Source organism: Callithrix jacchus, chromosome 2, assembly GCF_049354715.1.
Source record: "Callithrix jacchus isolate 240 chromosome 2, calJac240_pri, whole genome shotgun sequence".
NCBI classification, from domain to species: domain Eukaryota; kingdom Metazoa; phylum Chordata; class Mammalia; order Primates; family Cebidae; genus Callithrix; species Callithrix jacchus.
In genome coordinates, this window is record NC_133503.1 from 56,417,061 (window position 1) to 56,434,522 (window position 17,462).

Sequence of the window (17,462 nt, forward strand, 5' to 3'; positions counted from 1 at the left end):
CACACACACACACACACACACAACAAAACATTCGGAAACGGTAAATATTTGTACAAGTCACATGACAGATCTGAGAGGCTGGTGTTGGCACTCAAGTCGGATCTGTCATATTCCAGAGCATGTGCCCTCAACAGAGCCAATGATTATCAAGGTTTGAATGATCCCAGGTGTTCAGGAAAGAGAACGCGGTTACCTGTTGTGTAAGGGTACAACGGAGAGCTGGTGGGTTGTGTCCTTGTCACTTCCTCCGGTGTCGTAGTTTCTGCTGGCAGAGGAATGAAAAGAATGGAAGAATTTTTCCATTTGTGGAGGAAAATTTGCATGCCAAGAAAAATAAAGAACAAAACTAGAATCAGGAATTACCATCAACTTTCTACGGGGCCTTTCCCCAGCCTTCTACAGCGGGCGTGCAGGGCTCCCACCCACCCACTTCCGAACCTTTCAGCTCCTCTTAGAAATAAATTCTAAGATGGCCTTCAGGCATTGCAGGCATTGCCCTGCTTATTTCGTTGATTTATTTATTTCATTATTGCCCTAGCTATTTCATCAACACAAAGAAATGTGATCTACATAATGTTCTAGATAGTCTTACCAATACATAAGATTATTTCACACTTTCTATACTCCCAGGTTCCCTCTAAACACACAAAGCCAACAACAGGGGATTTTATCTAGAACACCCAATTAAGCTTTTATTTTATTCATACAAGTGATACTACAGCCCCATTCTGGATTTCCCAGCCTTGCGCAAGTTCGATTATCCACACATCCAGTAACCAACAGAATAGACACAACATGAATTCCCTGAAGTCTCTTAAAGCTGACGGTATTGCCCAGTGTCAGCCTTGGTAATGATCTGCAACCCTAAAGGTAAGGTTCCCGGCAGAGCCTGACCCCTGCTCCTTCCGCACCTGCATTCTAGTCATTCCTTAGGGGTGACTTCCTGTGTTTCCTGACTCAGCTTTCACTTCTCACTGTAGAGCTTCCTTTAGGAAGGCTCCAGCTCAGGGCTACCTTCCCCTTTATTTCCCATCAGATATCGCACTTTATTTGCAAAGTGGATCACTTGCCTCTTTACAAAGCCTTTGCATGAGTCCCTTATTTTAGAGCACCACAGAAATAAAGAGTCAATTAGTGATGGTGGCTAGATGAGAATTCCCAACGCTGATTTTCTGTACCGCCTTGCACTGGTGTGTTTTCCCTTCCCCACCACAGTCTCCATAACTTCACTTTTCAACATCGCTCTTTTTCCAGTTCTCAACTGTTTTCCTCTAGCACTCAAACCTGTAAGAGGATGTGGCTCTTTCAGAACAAAAAACAGAACAACACATGAGAGTCATGTGGCCAGTCTGTACCCAATTTAGTTCTGTCCAAAAGGCCCCTTGAGCTTCACCTCTTTCCTAAGTTTGGTGTCCGTGGCATCTTTCTTGACTCTGCTGCTCCTACAGCTGTTCCCTGGATGTTTTAGGCTGCAAGCCGGTACTAGAGGCACTGAGCAGGGAGGTTTGTATGCAAAGATAAATGTCCCCGCATTCAATTTGCTCCAGGGTTCTCTAATTCCTGGACTGTAATGTTCAACTCTAAACTCAAACTCTTTAGAAAACTATCCAGATAAGAATAAGCCTCAATGGATACCATCCCCCAGGTTATAGACTATAAACCAACTCTTCATAGAAAGGCAACTTTCTCCCAATCTCAGCTTTAAATGAAGTCAGTGACTTAGGCATGTTCTCCAAAACAAGTCCACTAATGCATCCACTTAGCAGACACAAGCTAAGTATTAAAAACAAAAGTACTGAGAAAGTCTAACAGACTCTATAGTGTATGCTGCTGCCTGGCAGAAAATGGTTTTTCTTACAAATTTTATGGCTCTAAAATCCAAGGTGTGACCTAACTAACACCCTCTCTTTCAAACAGAGCTGCCAGCCAATCCTTCAGATGCTCCTGGTTAAATACACAGACACAGTTCAATGGGAATCAAGGGAAATCAATATGTTCCATCAGATTTTTCTGGCTAAGAGGCTGTGACATTTGTTACTCCTCAGAATCCAGAGCCACCCTAAGGGGTCAATGGGTTTTGAGGCCTTTGAGAATCTCCACTGAAAGTTATCTTTTAAATCCCTGAAATGAAACATTTGAACCTAAACTTGCCCTCAGAATGACAAGCTATTTCCCCACCTGTAAGTCAAATTACCCTCCATTTGTATTAAATCTAATGCCTTCTTTACAGGGAATTTGAAGTACCAACTATATGGCCTGAACTGAAAAAAATAAACATGTACATTCTAAATCGCTAAAGCCCTTAAATCCAATGTTACTTTTTCCTAAGTATAAATCGCACCTTTTGCAATTTCCACTGTACATACATAAGTTAAAGCACCTTTGAAGCAAAAATATGTAAGTCATTGACTGCCCCAAAGACAGTGTGGTTGTTTAAGGGTGTTTTCAGTGAAAAATGTTAGATCAGGGCAAATTCATCTAAACATAAAACTCATGCCTCCTATCATGGAGGCATGACCCAGTAGTTAAAAGTACAGTAGTTAAAATTCATACCCAGTAGTATGAATTTTCTTGAAAGTTGCAGGGAAGAAAAAGCTGACACAGTTACAGTATCTGCAGCATGGCCGAATTGTCATTTCCTTCCCTTTTAAAAATCTCAAATCAGCAATTCATGACTTTTTTACTTTCATCTTTTGAAGCAGTAAAAGCCAGGCTCCCTCCCGAGGAGCTCTGGGCTGCTGTGGTGGGGCCTGTCCCTTCTTCAGCTCCGGTACCCATCCCCATCCCGTCTGTACGTGGCATCCCATTCTAGGGTGGATTAAAAGTTCTGAACGTTCTAGATACTTATAAGGAAGTAGCATCCTTGGGGGAATGGCCAAGCAGCTTGCAAGCTCACAGTGATCCGTGCCTTGCCCCATCCTGCCGTCCATACTAGTGGCCAGCAAGTTAACTAGGAAACCGGCTTTTTTTCTTTTTTGAGATGTGGTCTCATTGTATTGCCCAGGCTGGTCTAGAACTCCTGGATTCAATCAACCCTCCCACCTCCACCTCCCAGAGTCCTGGGATTACAGGCATGAGCCACTGCACCCAGCAGAAACACTCCTACAGACCAGTAGCCTCCCGCCCAGGGTCCGACTCCTAGGCTGCTTCGGTGGGAATGACTTTCAGGGAATTCCTCTGGCGCAGACTTGAGGTTCCTCCATGCTGCGCCAGAGGAATGTCTGCTTTTGCAGGTGTTTTGATTTGGGGAAATGGTCAGGATACTCAGAGCTGAGTTTGAAGGTTAGGAGAGAGAGGCTTTCTGGCAGGTATGTAAATTGGTTCTGAGGGCCCATCTGTCCCATGGCTTACTGCTTCTGGGGGTGGCCGCCATCTTGCAGGGAAGAGCAGACAGTGAAAGGGTGTCCGTGGTGGCAGCCCCTGAGGTCAGTGTGGCTGACCCCTCTCTCTGTGGTTCATTTCCACAGACCCCCCCTCCTTCGGGGCTGCAGCTCGTGGCACCTCCACCTAGGGATGACGTCAACTCTGATGACTCCAACGATATCATCATTGCCCCATCTCTGCCCACGAAGAAGAACTTCCCAGTCTAGGTCTCCATCATTGCCTCCATGCCGTGATGGCCATGCTGCAGAGGACACAGGAACTACGACTGGAAAGATAATTAATCGTGTTAGGAGAAGAAGGATGATACCTACTTAACACCTCAATATCTGCACCGCTTCTCTTTCTCTTTGTGCTTTTGTTTGTTGAAGGAATCCCAAATGCCTTTGCTTCATTCTCTGGGAAGTGCCAGTGGCTTGCATCTCCTCATCTCCAGCTGCAGCTCGGATGGTGGTTTTTCAGTCCAACAGACACGTCTTCTGTGAACTCGGGGCCACCAGGGAGCCTGCAGTGACAGGTTCTCTGACAGCACCTTGCAGTCTGCCCACAACCTTGACCTGTGAGGAGCTGCTATTAGCAGCCAGTGCCAACACCATGCCCCTCTTCCTGGTGACACCCTCGACAACCAGGATTTGCCCCCGATCTCGGCCCAATAGGCCAGGCAGACACGACCTGCTATGCCTTAGGAAGGTGTGAGACCAGCTTCCCCCATCTCCATGGAAAAACATGGCCTGTCTCAAGCCAGTGAGGAGCTAAAGACACCCAGGTCCCCACATGAGCTTACTCCACGCCCCAGCCCCTCACACCATCCTTTCCCCTATCACCCTCCCTGCCCCCTGGAGCACTGCCCTCCAGAGCTGCCCTTCCCAGGAAGGATTCTAGGTGGATTCTGTCACTGCGTAAATGAAGATTTTTTTAAATCCCAAATTATAATCACAAAAGCTGCATCACACTTGCTTTTGAGAACAGCAGGGCAACATCTGTTACCAAGCCCAGCAGGTGCCTTGGCTTCTGTGGGGTCACCCGGGGGAAGAGGAGAGGAGAGTGAGGAGGCAGGCCCGCCATTCAAGGGAGAGCATAGGCTCATGATGGAGCACGTCGCACCTGCTGTCTGGGACAGTCCCCATCACCCCATGTGTGTGGCCTCTGCACTCACAGCTCCACAGCTGGGCTTGGTGTGCAGAGCCCTTGGAGGCAGCAGCTGCAGAGGCCTAAGAAGGAGGTCCTGGGGTAAGCGCACAGTGTCTATGCCCATCTCTTGCTTGTGTGTGAGATTAGCCCTTGCTAGGGCATCAAGAAGAAGAGCCTTAGACCCGGGTGGGCCTTCAGGGGCATCTAGACCCCTGCACAGCCGAGGCCTGATGTCCAGATCCACAGCACCCTTGTCAGGACTCCTGCCAGGGCTGGCCTCAGTCTCAGGAGAGACTAGCATTAGAAAACCCCTCCTTACACAGCCAATGCCTTCTCCCAAGGCTTCTGTTCACGGGAACAGTCTAATCCCTGGGCGCTTCTTCTGCAGCATGGCAGCCTTCTGAGTCACCCCTGGGAGCCAAGCCTGAGCCTGGGGCCTCCTCCACGTCAGTCAGGGGCTGATGGCCCCAACTCAGTGTCTTGTGGAAGGGAGAAAGGAGCTTCAAAAGTCCACCTGCCCTGTGGGAGGAGGACACAGGTGTGCCCAGCCCAACCCATCCTCTCCCAGTCACTCAGCGATGGGGCCACCCAAAGTGAAGGACGAGCTCCACCCTGCAGCTCGCTGCCTGGCCCGTCTCCACGTAGGCTCTGTTTCTACAGTGGGTGGAAACAAGTCAGCCGAGGGTCTAGCTTGCTCACATGTTTTCCTCATTTGGACTGTGAGTTGCCAAAACCATTTTTTTCCACTGAACTGGCTGATAACTTGATGGACTGCGTAATTGACACAGGCCCTCTGTAGACCCCTGCCCTCATCACCATACCTGCCCAGGTCCACTCCCTGGGGCACCATCCCGGCCCTCTCTGCCTGCCGGCTCAAAGCTGCAGGTCCTAGGAACCAGTCCACCCTCGAAAGCCCTCAGAAGGTGAGGTACCTGCATGTTCGCTGGGGGAGATCCTCCGTTCTGTGGCAGCTGCTCCCTCTCATTAAACCCACGTATTTCTGCAGGACATGCTCACTCTTGGGAACCAGTGGCCTAGAACTTTGGGTTATGGGTATGGAGAGGGGATCCCTGCCTCGGGGTTGGTGAAGAATAGTCCGTAGGTAACCGGCCGTGTCCTCCTTTGGTGCAGCAGGGCTGCTCTGTTAAAAGCCAGCATCCGTCTTGAAGCTCCCTGGGTAAAACAATGCATTCTCAAGCCTGTGACCAGCTGATGCTGTGTCCAGTGCTGGTCACCAGTCCCCTTTGCTGGGGACAGCCCATCGGGCTGTTCTGTGATTCTGGAACACTGCAATGTAGTTTTGTTCCATGGAGGCCGCACCAGGCAGAGAGGCCTCCTTGCCTGCTGCCCCAGGTCCTGAGGGCCAGGAGTTCTGGCCCTGAGGGGACTTAGGAGGGGAAGAGGAGCCCATGGAGTCGGGGAGCAGCCAGAAAGCCTTGGACTCTGCCTTCCTGGGGTGGGGTACTCCGAAAGACAAACCCCTGGTTCCTGTCTCTAGTCGTGGAGCTGCCTGTCGCCACGCTTGCCCAGGCTGCCAAGCTGTGGGCGGGGCCTAGCCATGGGGGAGTGAGCTGGGGCGGGGCCTAGCCATGGAGGGGTGAGCCGGGGGTGGGGCTGAGCCTTGAGAGGTACGAGGTGTGGGCGGGGCCTAGCCGTGGGAGGGATGAGCTGTGGGTGGGCTGAACGTTGAGAGGCGTGGGGGTCATAGGCGGGATGAACTATGGGTGGGGCTAAGCCATGGGCGGGGCCAGGCTGTTGGAGCCAGTGGTGGAGTGGGGTGGGCAGAGGTGCTGCTGAAGCTGCTGGCAGGGCCTAGGAAGGCAGGAGACAGGACAATTCCTGGGGAGACTGGAAGTGGAGGGTAAGTCCCCAAGAAAGTGACCTTTGCCCCAGCGTTAAGTGCCAAAGCAGGCCCAGGTGTGAACACTTCGGGGTAAACGTTGGTGGCACATGTTGCTCATGGTGTCCTGATTGTCACTGCAACACCTCCACATCACCTTGAACTTAAAGAACAGCAGCAAAGCTGTATCTGCTATCAGAGGCTGTTGGGTCCAGCTTTAAAAGAACATACTCTTTCTCCATCCCATGCCCTTTAAACAAGCAGCCACCGAAGATGTCACAGTCTCCAGGGCCTGGCCCCGCTGTGTTAACAGCAGCCACACCGGTAGAGCAGACACTGCTGAGGCTGAAGCTGGCCTCTGTGGGTAACCCCCCATATAGGCACCGAGGAATGAGAGCTAAGCAGAACGCTGGCACAGTAAGGGTTTGAGGAATATCTCAATTTATAGTGTTACTACTCAGCTATTTCCTTTTATATAATCCTCATAATCATATATTAGTTTATAGAAATAGGGCTTGACGAATCCCTTTATATAATCCTCTATATAGAAACATATAATAGTTGATAGTATGAGTGCCTAAAGAATATTTCCCTATAATTATATATTCCCTAAAATATATACCTATAATTATATCTTAGTTCATAATCGGAGGAATGCCTAGAGTGGACACAGTACAGAGCATGGATTAAGGAATAAGCAGTTTATAATCAGAGAAATGCCTAGAGCAGACACAGTGCAGAGCATGATTTAAGGGAAAAACAGTTATACCAGGACAAGAATCCATGGCCCAGGTGGCAGCATTCAGTATCGTAAAGATACCCGCTGTATGGCAGACTTGGGGCGAGAGCCACTCCTCCTGATAAACGAGTTGTAGGACCTTGCTCCAGTTCTTGTAGAAGCCTGCCCTCAGAACGGCAATCCACCTTGGTGACTGTGAACTTTATCAGCTCTTGCTACTATGCTGCTCGAAAAGCATCTTCCTGTAGAACTCATTGGAAGCCGCCAGAAGGTGGCGGTAACACTGACAGCTCTGTCACCGCTATGTGACTTAAAGCATCCTCCTATAAATCTTCTTAGAAGTAGTTTGCCCATAGATAGAAGTATTGGACACTGCACCCCCTTACTGCTCACGGCCCTTGCCTTCATGGGAACAGGCCCCTTGCTGTGCACTGTCCACCTCCCGGCCTAGGTGACCTAATGGGGGTCGACCCCATGTTTTATTCTTCACGACCCTATCACTATCCTTAAAGATGAATTCACTCACTGCCCTGCCCCCTAACCTATACACAATAAATACTCATGCTTCTGGACATTCAGGGCCTCGCCTGACTCCGCTTATAGGTGGCATGACCCCCTGAGCCCAGCTGCGTTTTCCTTGTACTTCTGTGTCCTGTCTCTTTATTTCTCAGATCCTGCACCTCAGCACAGCATAAGGCTCACCCCACGACCCTGTGGGGCCCTCAGCCCTACAGGCCCTGATGCAGGGGCTGGTGAGCTGCAGGTGCAGCTTACCTGAGGTGCACCCTCCCCTTAAAGGCCTGTCCCCAACTCCTCCCCTAGAGTCCTGTTCCTGCCACTTAGGGACCTCAGCAGAGGCATCAGCTGGAGAGCTCCAGGGACATCCCTGGAGATATAGGAGGCTCTCCTGACACAGGGCACAGCTCTTACAAGGCCTTTGTAGGACCTTGTCCCCCCAGCATGTCCTGCTGATCCAGGACAGGGAGAACAAGGAGGAGGGCCCAGGCTCAGAAGCCAGGGACCGACTGCCAGTGATTACCAAACAGTCCAGGCATTGCCACAATCCTCAGTGTCCCTTGGTTCATATCACCCACCAGGCACAGCTGCAGAGAGAGTGCGGGGAGGGGCTGGAACCAAACAGGCCAGAAACCAGCAGAAAGGAGGCAGAAGTGAGGTGGATGTGCCTTGGGCACAAAGCCAGCCCCAGGGGGAGTTCAGTGGAGTCCTACAGCCAGTTCCTGTGCAGACTGTGATGCCAGAGAGGCATGCAGCCTCTGGGCAAGTGAGGAGAGGGCTTGGGTGGTCCCCACAAGGGAGAAGAGGTGGAAGGGCCAAAGAAGACCACCAAGACCACCGTTCCCCCAGGCCTCGGGTGAGTGACATGATGTGAGACTAGTGGGCAGAACCAAGCAGGGCTAAACTCCAACCCAGGGCCCCGTGTTGGACAAAGTAGCCTTTTCTTTGCTCGTTAGTCTATGTATTAAGAAGAGACTAAAATAGCCAAACGATGCTGGTCGCACACTCTGGCTGTGGTCTGCCTGCTGAATGTCTATTTTTGTACAGACTGTGCCCTTGATCCCTCAGATGGACCAGAAACCCCCTTCCTTGCAAAAAAGCCAGTTGAATTAAGAAAAGATAGCCCAACCTAGAGCTCCTACCAAGATAAGTACAGCAAAGCTTTGCTGTATTTTTGAAGAATAAAAACTTGCAGAAAGTACCAATAACCTTCAAGATCTGAATGAGATTCTATTATAACCTGTCCAAACGATTGCAAAATTTCTCCTTTGGTTTTGGAAGCAGTGTCTGCTCTCATGTAACTCAGAGATTCTCTGAGAACCAGGGAGTTGACACACAAACCTCGCCATGGGTCCGAGCCAGATATTTCTCAAGGCTCCCACCTCGCCAAGCTCCCAAGGGCCTGCCGGCAGCACCTACACAGTGCCAACAACCCTGTCTGGTACACACCATGGATGGATAAGCACCCTTAAAAGCGATAAGGGATAAGGTTTTCTTTCTTGTACAACTCATTATTGGCTTTTAAATAAAAAGTTGTTTTTCAGGGTGCCTTGATTGCCCTATAAAGCCTTTTAATTACCTCCAGGTGTGTTCCCACTGCACGTACTCAGGCTGCACAAAGGATCTGCTTCAGAAACCCAACTTCTCTAGGCTTCTGGCATTTTGCTGTGGTCACAGTGCAGGCTAGGGGTTGGAGAGCCAGCTTCAGGGACAGGTCCCGCTGCCAGCTCCCTGCCATGCATGAACTGGGGTGCAACTCTTGACACCAGGGTCCCTCGTGGAATTTCTGTTCCTTAGATACAAGTGAGCCCACAAAAATGTGTGTGCGTGAGGGAGTTATTTCTCCAAATTTGATTTCATTTCTTTTTCAGGAGCAAGGAAAGAATAATTTACTGAGGAATCAAACATAGATGGGAATGACCAAAAGGAGCTGATATCTGGGTTTTGTTTTTCAATATTTTGTTGCATAGAACAAGGTGCATCTGTGGCTTTGTGCACTTGTGGCTGCCTGCCCTGGGGTGCTAAATCCTGGGCGGAGTTTGTCTGAAGCCTCCACAGTTACTGTGGTTGGCTCTGGCATTTGCCCAAACCCATTTTCTATCATTCTCCTATATATCTGTGTGTGTGAAAATATATGTATATTTTTTTATTGAGATAGGGTCTTGCTCTCTTGCCCAGGCTGGAGTGCAGTGGTGCAACCATAGCTCACTACAGCCTCAAAGTTCTGGGTGTAAGTGATCCTCCTGCCTCAGCCTCCCAAGTAGCTGGAATTATAGGTGTGCACCACGATGGCCAACCACTTCTTTTAAAAATTTCTGTAGAGATGGGGGTCTTGCTAAGTTGCCCAGGCTGGTTTTGAACTCCTGGCCCCAAGCGGTCCTCCCACCTCAGCCTCCCAAGTGGCTGAAACTGCAGGCGTACACCTGGCTAACATAAAATATTTGGGGGGTGGAGCACAGTGGCTCATGCCTGTAATCCCCGCACTTTTTTTTTTTTTTTTTTTTAAAGACAGGGTTTCACCATGTTGGTCAGGCTGGTCTTGAACTCCCGACCTCAGGTGATCCACCTGCCTTAGTCTCCGAAGTGCTTGGATTACAGGCATGAGCCACTATGCCTGGCCAATCCCAGCACTTTAGGAGGCTGAGGCAGTGAATCACCTGAGGTGAGAGGTTCAAGGCCAGCCTGGCCAACATGGTGAAACCCCATCTCTGCTAAAAATACAAAAATTAGCCAGGCATGGTCGTGGGTGCCTATAATCCCAGCTACTCAAAAGGCTGAGTCAGGATAATCACTTGAACCTGGGAGGTGGAGGTTGCAGTGAGCCATGGCACTCCAGCCTGGGCGACAAAAGCAAAACTCCGTCTCAATCAATCAATCAATTTTTGGTAGAGATAGGATCTTGCTGTATTGCCCAGGCTGGTGTACAATGCCTGGCCTCAAGCGATGCTCCCGCCTTGGCCTCCCAAAGTGCTGAAATTTCAGGTATGAGCCACTGTGCCCTGCCCTGAGCCCATCTTTACACCTCAATGGCTTATTCTGGCAAGCAGTTCATTTGAAAATTTGCGCTTTGCAGAGGAACTGGTAGGACCTGAAGGAGCCTGTGGCAATGGAGAGCATGGTGTACCAGGCAGTCACCCACTGCAAACTCACAGCCTCGGCAGCCTCCAGCTGTTATGTCCCTGAGGGGTTCAGACCCAGCGGCAGAGAGAAAAACAGCCTGTGAGGGCTTGCCAGCTAGAGCTGGTGAGAGGAGGAGGGGGAAGGTCCAACCTCGGGCCTCCACCCGCCTTGGGCAGCGGTATGGATAGACACGGACGTATGTGAGCACGGACATCCGTGCACACAGGCACAGGCACACAGGGAGAATCCCTCTTCCTCTTCCCCATCCAGCTCACTGATTTTTGGTGCTCCCAGGCACGCGCTCAGTGCATGTGGGCCGCCTCAAAGACCAAGCGAGAGTCACCACAGGCTCTTGCCAAGATAATTTTAAATATGAGATTCCTCCAAGGTCCCTGGGGGACATAGGGAAAAAAAAGAAGTAAGCCTCTGAATCCCTCACTCCTTTCAGCACTGCTGTTGGGCTTGGAATATGAATGACGGGCTGTGGAACAGGGTGGCTCGTCTCTGTGTGGGTGCCAGCTAATGGCCTTCGGCCAGCACCTTCCCATTGGTTCCTGGGAGCCAGGCCCTTTGACAGCCGCAAGGGCCAGCCCCATTAGATGGGGCCTGCCTCAGGAACCTGAGGGACGTTTCCATGGTGCTATGTCCCTTTCTGAATAAGAGGAGGGGGTGCCCCTGAGCTATTCGTTAATGAAGCCCCAGAGCAGCCTGGGATTCAAAGGAGAGAGTGCAGCCCTGCCAGGGCTCCCGCGGTTGCCATTCATGGCGGCCCAGTCTGGGGGCTTCCTCCCCACCAGCTCTTCCCTTCCCAGGCCAGGCTTGCAAAGAAATGAAAGCAGGGAAGGGTGTGAGTGGGTGGGCCAGGTCACAGCTTGCATAAGTTATACAAAGGGTGCTGGTTCCCACTCCTTGCAGCCTCGCCCGCCCCATTCCCTTCTCATACCCACCTCTCCCCCAGCATGCTTCGGGCTGCAGGCTCCACTCCACTTACCGCCCCCTCCCCCCCACCCCCCATCCCGTTCATCACCCACCCCAGCTACCCTCACCCAGGAGTATGCCCTTCCCTCCTCATCACTCCTCCCTGCTTTCAGGATTTCTCTTCTGCCCTGGCACTCAGTCCTACCCTCTGCCTGTTGAGTGTGGGTGTTGGCTCTGTCCCCAACACCCCGACCTGCCTGGATCATCTACTGGACGTCTGCACATTCATGTCTCAGATGCCTCCAATTCAGCTTAGCTCGGCTTCAATTTACCTTCACCTGTGACCCTGCTCCCTGTTCAGTAAATGACATACAAGCCACATGGTTGTCCCTGCCAGAAATCCAGAGATCATTCCTGTCTCCCTCAATGTCTTCAAGAGTCCCCCACAGGGGCTACCCCCTCAGCAGCCCTCAACTCTGCTGCCACATCTGTAGTGAGGCCAGGTGACCCCACCAGACAGTTCCCAGAGGCTCCAAGACAAAACCCACCTCCTGAACATTCCAGACTACTGCATGTCCACACACACAGACAAAGACACATGCACACACAAAACACCACAATGCAAATGTACGTGCAAACACATGCACATGAGCAGACATATGCCCACAAACCCATGCACACACATGCAACAATGCAAACGTGCTTGAAAATGCACACTGCACCAACGTGCACGTGCACACACCAATGCCTGCACTCTCAGATATATACACACAACACACCTCGCACAGACATGCACATAAACACACGTGTACAAATACACACAGACGCACATGCAAACATACAAACGTGCATCCAAAAACATACCTGCAAGGACAAACATACACAAACTTGCCCCCCACATACACATACACACAGGCACATACAAACACATACATGACAACAGACATACACATGAAACACACATAAATATGCACACACATGCACGCACTTCAGGCTCAAGCGGCTTGAGCTGTGTGAGGCTCCACTTTTCCAAAAAAGACACTGCAAAAAAAAGGAAACCCATCTAGTCAACTTGAAAGTATGAGCTTTTTTTTTTGAGAGGGAGTCTTGCTCTGTCGCCAGGCTGGAACACAGTGGCACTATCTCGGCTCACTGCAACCTCCGCCTCCTGGGTTTAAGCGATTCTTCCACCTCAGCCTCCCAAGCAGCTGGGACTACAGGCGGGTGCCACCATGCCCGGCTAATTTTTTTATTTTTAGTAGAGACGAAGTTTCACCATGTTGGCCAGGATGATCTTGATCTCTTGACCTCATGATCCACCCACCTCAACATCCCACAGGTCTGGGATTACAGGCAAGAGCCACCGAGCCTGGCCAAAAGTATGAGCTTTTGATAAGTGTGGACCAAAGTGTCAAATGCCAACTTGTTAATAATTAATATGTTAATCTGGTCACACATCACGAATATTTAAAGTCATATCTAAAAGAAAACACTGATCTAAGAGGATGCCTCTCATGGCACTCCTGAGACTTGGCTGCACCGGCAGCTTAGTCCCCGTGTTCTGGATCCTCTCACACAGTTTTCCATGCCTGACATCCTCCACTTTCAGCTAAACTGTTTGCAATTCATGTGATGATTTAGAAATCTGCTCATGCTGAGCGCAGCCGCTCCCTCCTGTAATCCCAGCACTTTGGGAGGCCGAGGCGGGGAGATCCAGCTTGAACCCAGGAGTTTAAGACCAGCCTGGACAACATAGTGAAACCCCCTCTCTACAAAAATGAGCTGGGCATGGTGGTGTGCACCTGTAGTCCCAGCTACTCGGGAGGCTGAAGTGGGCAGATTGCGTGAATCCGGGAAAATACAGGTTGCAGCAAGCTGAAATCATGCCACTATACTCCAGCCTGGGTGGCAGAGCAAGACTCTTGTCTAAAAAAAGAAAAAAGAAAAAAATTCTGAACAGGACATGCCATGATTGGAGCATTTCTTCCCAAGCCACGAGTGCTGGTGTGCTGGACCTGAGGCTGGTGGTCCAGGTGGTAGTGGTTTTATGATCACATTTCAAAATGTAACCGCTGGCTGTACTTTTTTTTTTTTTTTGAGACGGAATTTCACTCTTATTGCCCAGGCCAGAGTGCAATGGCGTGATCTCGGCTCACCGCAACCTCCCCCTCCCAGGTTCAAGCGATTCTCCTGCCTCAGCTTTCCTGAGAAGCTGGGATTACAGGCATGCACCACCACACCCAGCTAATTTTGTATTTTTAGGAGAGATGGGGTTTCTTCACGTTGGTCAGACTGGTCTTGAACTCCGATCTCAGCTGATCCGCCCACCTCTGCCTCCCAAAGTGCTGGGATTACAGGTTTGAGCTACTGCACCTGGCCCCACTGGCTGTATTTTTAAAGTTGCATTTAAAAGACTGATTTACAAAGACAGCCAAAGCTTGCAAATGTGAGGTTCTACTCCTGGAAAAATGACTAATCTGAGTTAAATTTATTTCTGACATCTTTTCAGTGGATTCTGCCAGGCGACCTCCATACATATTGCTCCCAGCTTTCAAACTCCTCCCTCAGTTCCCGAATAGTGTGTGGCTGTCAAAATAAACTAATTGAGAGCCTCATGCTGTGAGATACTTTCTAAGGACTTAAGAAGGCAGCACCCTCTTTTCTGAAGGATACTTTTAAATTTTTATTTCTGTATTTTTTTTTTTACAGATAAGATCTTGCACCCCAGGCTGGAGTGCAGCGGCACAATCACGGCTCACTGCAGCCTTGAACTTTTGGGTTCAAGTGATCCTCCTGCCTCAGCCTCCTGAATAGCTGGGACTACAGGTGTGTGCTACCATACCTAGTTAATGGTTTTATTTTTTTTCTTTTATTTTTGAGATGGAGTCTCGCTCTGTCACCCAGGCTGGAGTGCAGTGGAGCGATCTTGGCTTACTGCCACCTCCGCCTCCCGGGCTTAATCGAGTCTCATGCCTCAGCCACCTGAGTAACTGGGACTACAGGCACACACCACCACACCTGGCTAGTTTTTGTATGTTTAGTAGAGATAGAGTTTTGCCTTGTTGGCCAGCCTGGTCTAGAACTCCTGGCCTCAACTGATTCACCTGCCTCAGCCTCTGAAAGTGCTGGGATTACAGGTGTGAGCCACTGCTCCTAGCCTTATTTTTATTTTTTGTAGAGATAGGGTCTTGTTCTGTCACCCAGGCTGGAGTGCAGTGGTACGATCATAGCTCACTGCAGCCTCAGCCTGGGCTCAAGCAATTCTCCCACTGCAGCCTCCTAAAGTGCTAGGATGACAGGCATGAACCACCAGGCCATAAAGAATAAATTTTGGGGGACCCACCTTCTATTTGAACTGTTCCAGAATGAAACCAGGGCTTTCTTCACCCCTCAGACTCACCCCACAGGACCCCCCTTCAATGCCAAGCTCAGCAGCCTCCCAGTCTTAGCCCCTGCCTCATCCTCCCACCTCCTAAGCCTGAGACTCCTCCCTTTTCTGCCCTAGAGGGATGCTCCCTCTCTGATCTGCCCTTCACCTACTCACCTGACTCTTTCCCACTGGCCATTTCTATTTTACAATGATATTTTGTTTCTTAAAAAAGATATATAACACACTATAAAAAGAAAAACAGAGAAGTATAGAGTAGTGTCATCTCCCTCCAGCCCCACCCCTTCTGGGGGCTTTTGTCTCTCCTCCCCACTGCTACTAGGGAACTCTTAGTCCAGAGCCAGTGTAAGCTGTTCCTCGGCCCCTTGCTCCACAGACACCCTCAGATCCCACGTGGTACCCTGGGTCCCATCAGTGCCTCCTCGAGGCACCCCGTGCCTGCCATCTGGCCTCCCCTCCAGCCACACGCCCCTCACCACCGGTCTTTTTGGAAAATGCTCCCCCACCTCCAGCTGGCCCCTCCCCTGTGCTGTTTCTGCTCCCAGGAATGTCCTTCCTATGGAGCCAGCCCAGATGACCCTCTGCTAAGAAGCTTTTCACGATCAGCTCCTCCTCCCCACTGTAATCTCACGGCACCCAGCCTGCCTGTGTGTTTTAGTATTTATTGTACTCAAGGGCTCTTTGGATGCACTATCAGGGTTTATTTTGTCTGTTTACAACTAGGCTAACCTCTGTGAAGACTAGATCTTTGGGGCCAGAAAATAATTTTTTTCTTTTTTAATTTTTTGTAGGCAAGGTCTTGCTCTGTTGCCCAGGCTGGAGTGCAGTAGTGCAATCATAGCTCACTGTCTCAAGCGTTTCTCCCACCTCAGCCTCCCAAGTAGCTGGAACTACAGGTGTGTGTTCCCACTGCTAGCTAATTCTTAATTTTTTTTTTTTCTTTTGCTGTGTTGCCCAGGCTGGTCTGAGATTCCTGGCCTCAAGTGATCCTCCCACCTCGACCTCCCAAAGTGCTGGGAGCCACTTCACCAATCCTAAATTCGTTTACTCACCAAATATCCACTGGCTTAGATGCAGAGAACCCAAGGTGGGCAGAGCACAGCCAAGGTCTACCCTCCAGGGTGGTGGGGACGCAGGTGATTTAGACCCAGGAACTAGATGTTGGAGAGCAGTTCTGGTCTCGCAGAAAAGGGAGTCAGGGCTGCAGCTGAGCAGGTGGGGAAGGGAGTGTCTTCCAGGCCCAGGGAACTGTCAACCTCCTTCCGGAGGAAAAGGGAGCAAGGCCCCCACCTCCAGGATGGGAAAGGCCCCAGGGTGGCCAGACACAGTGGATCAGGCATGGCAGGGGAGACAGGGCTCAGGAGGGACACAGAGGCCAGGCTGGAGGGACCTGGTCCTAAAGCTGTGGGAACAGGATTGGATTTGCATTTGAGAAGGCGAGGCTGGGAGCAAGAGGGGACAATGGCTCATGGGCTGATGAGGAACCATGTGTGTGCTGACCCAGGGAGGAGAGAGCCCAGGGCCCTGTGAAGGGGAGAGCTGGGATGTTGGCCAAGAGAGGCAGTGGGGAAGGAGGCCTGGCCAGGCTGGGAAACTGAGCAGAGAGGAGCACATTCCACCCCCTCCTCCAGAACGAAGCCATGTCCAGGCCAGCTCCTCCTACCCCAGCTCCTCCTACCCCAGCTCCTCCTACCCCAGCTCCTCCTGCTCCAGCTCCTCCTGCCTCAGCTCCTCCTGCCCCAGCTCCTCCTCCTACACCAACTCCTCCTGTCCCACCTCCTCCTGCTCCTCCTGCCCCAGCTCCTCCTGCCCCAGCCCCTCCTACCCCAGCTCCTCCTGCCCCTCCTACCCCAGCTCCTCCTACCCCAGCTCCTCTTGCCCCAGCCCCTCCTACCCCAGCCCCTCCTACCCCAGCTCCTCCTGCCCCAGCTCCTCCTACCTCAGCTCCTCCTGCCCCAGCCCCTCCTATCCCAGCCCCTCCTGCCCCAGCTCCTCCTGCTTCTGCTGCCCCAGCTTCTCTGTACTCACGGGGACCCTGTGGAGCAGAGAGGGCGTTCCGTGGTCCTCGGAGGCTTGGCCGGGCCCCCAGAGCTGGGTCTCCGCTCTAGGCCCACTGAAGTTGAGCCCCGTAGGGCCTCCTGATTCCCACATCCTCTCTGCTGGGCTGACAGCCCAGCTGGGAACTCTAGGAAGGAAAAGGTGGCAGGGGGTGGGGGTGGGGGTGGGGGTGAGGGCGAGTGGGGTGGGTGAGTCCCAGGCCTGCAGGTGGAATAATGCAGCCCCAGGATTCCAGCCACCACCCCCTCCCCATCTTGGGCGACCTGTGGCGAGCCTCAGGTTCACCATCGCTACCCAAGGGCGTGCTGGCCCTGTCTCCGGGTGGCTGTGAGCCAGTGGCCAGGGAGGCCTATGCCAGCCAGCAGGGCTCT

The 17,462-nt window shown here is 51.4% G+C and overlaps 1 protein-coding gene across 8 annotated transcripts in view; it reads right to left on the reverse strand.

Annotated features, from left to right (window-relative positions):
• The window catches only part of TIMD4 (T cell immunoglobulin and mucin domain containing 4), a 122,638-nt gene that overhangs the window by 104,986 nt on the left and 190 nt on the right, over window positions 1–17,462 (reverse strand). For 5 of the 8 annotated variants that reach the window (XM_078365775.1, XM_078365774.1, XM_078365776.1 and 2 more), the window contains exons 2-3: window positions 3,352–17,218; window positions 194–265 (exon numbers count right to left, since the gene is read on the reverse strand). The gene's annotated coding sequence lies outside the window, so the exon portion shown is untranslated. The remainder of the gene's footprint in view (window positions 1–193; window positions 266–3,351; window positions 17,219–17,462) is intronic. The other 3 variants (XM_078365779.1, XM_078365781.1, XM_078365777.1) reach the window with 2 other exon arrangements.